Source organism: Bison bison, unplaced genomic scaffold (genome assembly GCF_000754665.1).
Source record: "Bison bison bison isolate TAMUID 2011002044 unplaced genomic scaffold, Bison_UMD1.0 scf7180017864492, whole genome shotgun sequence".
Lineage (NCBI taxonomy): Eukaryota > Metazoa > Chordata > Mammalia > Artiodactyla > Bovidae > Bison > Bison bison.
Genome location: NW_011495051.1, coordinates 5928226 through 5937115, shown reverse-complemented (window position 1 = coordinate 5937115; position 8890 = coordinate 5928226).

Genomic DNA, 8890 nt, shown 5'->3' with positions numbered 1-8890 from the left:
GAGGGGAGTGGTGGCACGCCCTCCAGGCTCCGGCTGCCCTGCCAGGAAGGATGGACAGACCCTGACACATCTCTCCTGGAAGAGCTCAGAGCCCAGAGCCGCAGGGGTGTTCTGACCTGGGAGGTGGAATCAGGATGTGTGGTCCAGGGGGCCAAGGCCAGTGAGAGAACTGGGGGTCCTGTGGGACTGCACACTCCAGGGCTGAACACAGCCCCTGGGGGGTGCTGACTCCCCTGGGTTTAGACAGGGCAGGGCATGGAGAGGATGGATGGTGTAAAGAGGGCTCAGGAGGGCCAGGTAAAGTGATGAGGCACCGGAAGGGTGTCAGGCGATCAGAAGATGAAATCTGGGAATTCCCTGGCAGTACAGTGATTAGGATTTCTTGCTTCCACTGCAGGGGGGCACAGGTTCAATCCCTAGTCAGGGAACTAAGATCCTGCATTGCAAGCAGCGTCCCCACCCCCTACCCCCCAAAAATCAAGTCTTAATGGAGCCTCTGTGATGACCCAGGCCTGGGGCACATATCTGAGAACAAGAATATGTGTCCCTGTGCCCTTGGGGGGGTGACAGTCCTGCAATGCTGTTTCGATTACTCTACAGTGATTTGATAAGCACAGTGTTAAAAAAAAAAAAAATAAGCACAGTGTTTTCTCTCTGTGCCAGGCACTGCTCTTGAAGTATTTTTTTAATGCTAAAATACACATAATTACCATAAAATACATATATCATAAAGCATGCCATCTTAAAAAAACCATCTTAGCCATTTAAGTATATGGTTCAGCAACATTAAGTATCATATTGTTGTCCAACCATCACCACCATCCATCTCCAAAACTTCACCCTACAAAACTCAAACTCTGTCTCCACTAAACACTAACTCCTCTTTCTCCCTCCTCCAGCCCCTGCCAGCCACCATTCAACTTTCTGTCTCTGTGAAATTAACTCCTCTCGGACCTCCCACTCCAGTGTTCTTGCCTGGAGAATCCCAGGGACGGGGGAGCCCGGTGGGCTGCTGTCTATGGGGTCACACAGAGTCGGACACAACTGAAGTGACTTAGCAACAGCAGCAGGGACCTCCTATAAGTGGAATCCTCATTTGTGACAGGCTCTTTTCACTGAGCATCACGTCCATCACATCATCCACGTTGCAGCAGCTGTCAGACTCTCCTTCCCGTTTAAGGCTGTATGGATGTTCCATTTTTCTGTGGACGGGCACTTGGGTTGCTTCCATCTTTTGGCACTTGTGGATCATGCTGCTATGAACACAGTGGTACAAATATCTGACTTCCGGCTTTCATTTCTTTTGAATGTATACCCAGAGAAGTTCCCTGGTGGCTCAGATGGTAAGCAATCTGCAGTGTGGGAGACCTGGGTTGGGAAGATCCCCTGAAGAAGGAAATGGCTACCCACTCCAGTATTCTTGCCTGGAAAACCCCAGGGACAGAGGAGCCTGGCAGGTACAGTCCATGGGGTTGCAAAGAATCAAACATGACTGAGTGACTGATACACACACACACATATTTAGAAGTGGAATTGCTGAACCACATGGTAATTCTGTGTTTAATTTTTTGTGGAATTGTGTTAACCTAAATAAACTGATATGTAAAAGAACATGATACCACACACAAAAAATAAGTCTTTTACATCTCATTTATATACTATTTACAGTAGGCCTAGGAGGTAGGCATAACTTAATAGCCCCAATTTAGAGATGGGGAACAGAAGTGAGTGACACCCCAAGGGTCCCACGATTAGTAAGAAGTGAGCAGATTTCAACTTTGGAGCTGGGTTTATAGCCGCTAAGCTGTGGGGCTTTACCCAATGTTTAGTGAGTGTCTACCATAAGCCAGAGGAGAAGGCACTGGCACCCCACTCCAGTACTCTTGCCTGGAAAATCCCATGGACAGAGGAGCCTGGTAGGCTGCAGTCCATGGGGTCGCTAAGGGTCGGACACGACTGAGCAACTTCACTTTCACTTTTCACTTTCACACATTGGAGAAGGAAATGGCAACCCACTCCAGTGTTCTTGCCTGGAGAATCCCAGGGACGGGGGAGCCTGGTTAGCTGCCGTCTATAGGGTCGCACAGAGTCGGACACGACTGAAGTGACTTAGCAGCAGCAGCAACCATAAGCCAGAAAGCCCTAATAAATGGAGAAGATGCCCAGATAAAAGGCTGGGAAGAAGCATACCAAAATTTTTTTTTAATTTATGGAAAAATTTAACACATAAAAGTGGACAGACTAGTTTAATGAATCCCCATCAGCCCACCACCCAACTTCAACCCATCTAATTTCACCCTAATCTCCTGTTTGCAAATCCCCAACATGCTCTCGCTATCAATATTTCTGTGTGTTTATCTAAAATACAGGCTTTTAAAAACATCACCTCAATACTATCATCCCACCTAAAGAAATGAGCAGTAATTCCCTAATATTACCAAAGAGCTAGTGTTTGCTTTTCCTGATTGTCTTATAATTTGTTAATGATTTATGTGACTCACGGTCCACTGGCTCCAATTGGTCGACACTTCTCTTTGATCGCTTTTAATGTACACATTCTCCCCCTCTGATCCCTTTGTTTTCTTGCCTTTTTTTTTTTTTTGCCATTAAACTTTTTATTTTCTATTTTTCTTTAATTTTTAAATTTTATGTATTTATCTTGGTCTGCACTGGGTCTTTGTTGCTGTGCACAGATTTTTCTCTAGTTGTGGTTATCAGGGGATAACCTGATTTTTCTCTTGTTGTGGAGCCCAGGCTCTAAGTGCGTGGGCTTCAGTGGTTGCAGCAGGCAGGCTCAGTAGCTGTGGCGCATAGGCTCAGTTGCTCCATGGCACCTGGGACCTTCCCGGACCAGGGATCAAACCTGTATCCTCTGCACTGGACCACCAGGAAAGTCCCTATTTTTAAAATTTTTATTGGAGTACAGTTGATTTACAATATTGTGTTAGTTTTTGCTGTACAGTGAAGTGAGCCAGTTATTATACACATTCAACATATATCCACCCTGTTTTACATTCTTTTCCCATATAGGTCATTACAGAGTATTGAGCAGAGTTTCCTCTGCTATACAGTAGGTTCTTATTATCTCTTTTATGTATAGTACTGTGTGTATGTAAATCCCAATCTCCCAATATCCCCCCTTTTTTCTGTTAAATAAGTGGGTCAATTGTATTGTAGTTTCTTGTTTATGGCATCCCTAGAGTATCTTTTTGCTTTTTAAAAATTGCAGACAAAATTCTCATAACATAAAATTCACCACTTAAGAACTGTTTCAAAAATACATTTGGTGGTTTTTAGGATATTCAAAATGTTGGGCAACCTTCACCACTATTTAATCCAGAAGTTTTCTACCACTCCAAAAAGAAACCCAGAACCCATTAAGCAGTTACTCCCTCCTCCTCTCTCCATCCCTCAGCCTCTGGCAATCATTAATCTGCTTTCTGTCTCTGTGGACACAGGGTGGCATTAATGTGTCCCACTGTCCCCCAAATTTCCTGTAAATGAATGTTCAGTGGCAAGTGGTGTCCAACTCTTTGTGACTCCATGGACTGCAACTTGCCAGGTTTCTCTGTCCTCCACCATCTCCTGGGGTTTGCTCACACTCATGTCCATTGGGTCAATGATGCTATCTAACCAGCTCATCCTCTGTCGCCCCCTTCTCCTCCTGCCTTCAGTCTTTCCCAGTGTCAGGGTCTTTTCCAATGAGTCGACTCTTCCCATCAGGTAGCCAAAGTACTGGAGCTTCAGCTTCAGCATCAGTCCTTCCAACGATGTAAATGAATAGCTGGATCTAGAGGTTGATTGCATTTAGGAGTGGACACTTCGTAGGTAATACGTGTATGTAACCCGAGGTGGCAGGTAATGTCAGTGCGTTTCTCATTCATGGTGGTAGCAGCTGGTGAGAAGCATCACCTAGATTCATAATCTATTAAGAGTTACAAAATGATAACTGTTGTTTATTTTCAAATCCTATCCTTCTTCATTTACTCTTTTTTCTTTTCTAAAATTATTTCCTTTTTCATTTTTATTTATTTTTCTTATTGGAAAAAAATTATTCTGATTCCTTTACAATGCTGTTTGTAAAGTTTCTTCTGTTCAACAATGTGAATAAGCTATTAAGTATACATATATCCCCTTCCTCTTCTTTATTTACTTTTGAAATACATATGTAAAGAGAAATTTCCCTTCATCTATGTGGTTACCTGGAGCTACAGATGGTATGTGTGTGTTCGTGCTAAGTTGCTTCAGTCATGTCTGACTCTTCGTGACCTTATGGACAATAGCCCACCAGGCTCCTCTGTCCGTGGAATTCTTCAGCAAGGATACTGGAGTGGGTTACCATTTCCTCCTCCAGGGCATCTTCCCGACCCAGGCATCAAAGGCAGGCAGGTTCTTTACCAGTAGTGCCACTTGGGAAGCCCCACAGATGGTATAAGCCAGTGTAAATAATTAATTCTCTATTTGCCTGTTAATTTTCAAGGTTCATAATTTTTAAGATTTTGAGTTGGTTCCCAAGTAGCCTTCAAAAATGACTGGTGGGTTGAGGGACGGGTTGCAATTAACATATACACACTACTAGGCTTCCCTGGTGGCTCAGCTGGCAAAAAATCTGCCTGCAATGCAGGAGACCTGGGCTCAGTCCCTGGATTGGGAAGATCCCCTGGGGAAGGGAACAGCTACCCACTCCAGTATTCTGGCCTGAAGAATTCCATGGACTGTATAGTTCATGGGATTGAAAAGAGTCAGACACGACGGAGCGACTTACACTTCACTCACTCCATATATAAAATAGATAAACAAAGGAGAATTTACTGTATAGCACAGGGAGCTCTACTCAATATTTTGTAATAACCTATAAGGGAAAACAATATGAAAAATAATTTATATATGTCTGTGTGTGTATGTAACATTGTCTGCCTCCTGATACACGCACTGGGAACACAGTATCATTTCGGTGGTTTCTGTCCCTGATGAAATATTAGAGAAATGCAAATTGAGAGGCTTTCTACAAAGTAACTAGCCAGTAATCTTCAAAAATATCAAGGTCATTGGATTCTGGACAGATATCACATCCAAGATGTGCGCTTGTCCCCTCGGTTTGTTCAGCGCTGCAAGCCATGACCGGTTCCCCGCCCCCGCCACCCCCAGAGCTTTAAGGAAAAAGAACACGGTTCATGGAAGGAACAGACTGCCTCTTAAAAAAAAAAGCCAAAATCTTCTCCCCACCTTTTTTTTTTTATTCCACTGGGCTGGGGTATGTCCGTTTCTGTTTTCTCTTTTTTATTCCTGCTACCACAGAAAGCGGTTCAAACCATTTCGAATATCAAGTAACATTGATGTTATCATCTTAAGAAAACAATACCCATTAAAAAGTTTGGGAGAAACTCTGTGGCATGTAGCTCTGCAGTTAGGAGTATGTCTCAGTGCTTTATCCACCTTTAGATGAAAATCTTTATGTCGTATGTACCACATATATCATTAAATAATTTTAAATTACGATCTGAGACATTCCAGTAATTTAATCTCTCTGTCCTTTTAAGTGTAACTGGAATTCTTTGAATTTATATCACTTTATCATATCAATGAGTTCAACACCTTGGGGAAAAATTAATAGTATGCTGTAAAAATCTGGTAGTATTAAAACAGAGCATGAATCAGCAGATACTGGAATGATATGGCTACAGTCTTTTGCATCAGTTGTGAATCTTTCCTAAGTCTTATAGCTGCTTATAAATCTAAAGCATACAAATTGGTGTGGAAGAATTTGTAAAAATGGAATTGCCTTAAAACAGTTCGAAGTGACAGCAAGTTTTTTGTTTTTTGGCACATCAGTGAACAGCTTTCCTTCTCGTATTAGTTTAAACTAAAGAGGCAAGGTGATCTTCTCTCTTTCCTGGTAGTTCCAAAGTAATTCAGAACAGAGACGTTCCCCAAGTATTTGCAGCTGGCATCTTAAGGATGACTCCGTGGTTGTTGGAGTCACCCCACACATTGTGTCTTTAGATCTGATCTCTCCTACCTTATTAACTCTCAGGCTTATTGAATGGCTTCCTTTCAGGTTTGGTTAATTTCTCCCCTCAAATGCATGTCAATGTATTCTCAATAAGCTGTATTCCCAGCAATCAATAAATGGACATATGTAAAAAAATACATATATATCAAGGTCATGAAAGGCAAGGAAAGGATGAGGAATTGTTCCAGACTGCAGGAGACTGAATTACACAGCAAAATATAACAGGTGATCCTAGAATGGAGTCTGGAGCTTTAAAGAACTTTATTGAAACTTTGAATGGGATTTGGGAACTACCTGGTGATACTGGATCAATATTAATTTTCTGATTTTGAAGATAATACTATAATTATGTAGAAGAATGTACTTTACTTAAGAAATAAGCCCTGGGACTTCCCTGGTGGTCCAGTTGTTAAGAGTCCACCTGCCAATGCAGGGGACATGAGTCCCATCCCTGGTCTGAGAAGATCCCACTCTCAAAGGGACAACTAAGCCTGTGTGCCACAACTGCTGTGCCTGTGTGCTGCAACTATTGAAGCCCATGAGTCTAGAGCCTGTGCTCCGCAACAAAAGAAGCCACTGCCATGAGAAGCTGGTGCACGACAACCAGAGAATAGCTCCTGCTTGCCACAGCCAGAGAAAGCTTGAGTACAGCAACAAAGACAGAGCATGGCCCAAGATAATTAATTTTAAAAAAGAAATAAACACTGAAGCATTAAGGGTTAATGAGACACCATATATCTATTTTATACTCAAAGGATTCAGAAACGTTAACAATTGAGGAATCTGGGCAAAAGGTTTATGGGAGTTCTGTGCATTATTTCTGCAACTTTTTCATCAATTTGACATTATTTTAGAACAAAAAAATTAAAAACCCAAGTGCATGAAGTTGAACATTTGCTTCATTTTGATCTGCGATCATGATCTTTATTGAAGGTGAAATAGTCTAATTTGTGGCCAATGGAAGCTGCTAATTGGTTCCCACTGACATTATGTTAGTAGGTAATGTCTTTGATAACTCCCTTTCTGGTATTTAAAGATGTGCCATGTTCATCTGTACATTTCCTGCCCCTGACTCAGTCTGTTGTTTTCTTCAATATTCCTAGCCTCTTTCAAGTGGAAATGGTATTTAGAGACCACTGTCTGGGCTTATGGGGGCTTCTGAAGTGGTTTGGTGGTAAAAAGAAAAAAAAAATCCACCTGCCTATGCAGGAGACATGGGTTTGATCCCTGGGTGAGGAAGATCCCCTGGAGAAGGAAATGGCAACCCACTCCAGCATTCTTACCTGGAAAATTCCATGGACAGGGGAGCCTGGCGGGCTACAGTCCATGGAGTCACAAAGAGTCGGACACGACTGAGCACAACTGGGACTGTGGGATGCTTGTTGCAGGCTTTTCAGTGGACACAGGCAGCAAATGTTTGCTTTTTATAAAGACGAAATGTATCGTGATACTCCAAATTCAAGACCACAGGTTTTTTTTTTTTCCTTTAATGTGATCAATCTTACATCTGTGCCTCCTTCACTCCCTATGAAAAACCCAGTTCTTGATACTGACATAATCACTCCTTTGCTTTATCCCAGACTAAGTGTGCAACAAGCTCAGAATAACCATTTTATCTCCACCACCACCACCATCACTATATTGAGTATGGACAGTCAAATTCTGGTGTTTTAAAGTCACTAGGAGTTCATCTCTGGGTTATTTTGTCACCAATTGGATATACAGGTTAATTCATTTTATTTCAGTTTTGTTTTTTAGATATCTTACATTTAAAATTTTGTTTTAAAGTTATATAAAATATCTACATGGTTGTAAAGTTGAATGTATAAAACAAGGTACAGTTTTAAAAGCCTAGCTTCTGGGACCTCCCTGGTGCTCCAGTGGTTAAGGCTCCACACTTCTAATGCAGGTCACAGGTTCAGATTCCTGGTGAGGAATCAGTCCAGCCAAAAAGTAAAAAAAAAAAAAAAAAAAATTAAAAAGTGTAGCTTCTATTTTGTCCTTTCTATTCTACTTCCCTCTATAGGTAACCTATATGATTTATAATTCCATTTTTTAAAAATATAAGCCAGTACAACACGAAATAATTTGACTAAGGTGACTAAGCTGGATCTACATACTCAATAAAGGCAGGGGAAGAAAGGAGTATTAATGAAATTCTCCATCCCACCTCAGACACTTTGCATGTGACAGTGTCAGTTCAATTGCTTCTTTAGGGAATTACTTTTGAACTTTCCAAATATTCCGTGATATGCCTCTTTCGCTCGCTACAATTTATCACCTTTGCAATTAATAATTACATTACTGACTGTTTAACGTCTACTTCACCCCCTACACTGCGATCCGTGAGGGCAGCACTATTTACCATATTAAACATTGTGTCCACAGCGCCTAGCACAGTGCCTGGCTCATATTGATGTTTATTACATCTAATCAATTAATTTGTTGTATATATGAATGAAAATGAATGATGAATAAATGATGGCTTTAGGCTCTTCCACGGCCCCCTAACCTCTCTAGGTTTCTGTTTCCTCTCTGTGAAATGTGATCAGATGGTTCATCCCGCCGCCAGAATTGATGAGACGCTTAAGGGAGGTGAAGAACACAAATCCCTCTGCTGGTGTCACGTTGAATTCGGTAACGGTTTAATTTATTAACTGGTCGTCTGCAGGTGGCGCCACCTGCCCCGCTCGTGCCCCGAGTCGAGATAGGGCGGGGTCGGGGATCGGGGGGCGGGACCGAGGTTGGGGCGGAGCCAGGACGCGGCAGGGGCGGAGTCAGTAGCTGCGGCGCCGCCGGGCCTGTGCGGCCCAGAACGTCCCCGTCGCCTGTGGCCCCGCCTTCCAGGGCGGGACATCCATGACAATTGGCCAGTGT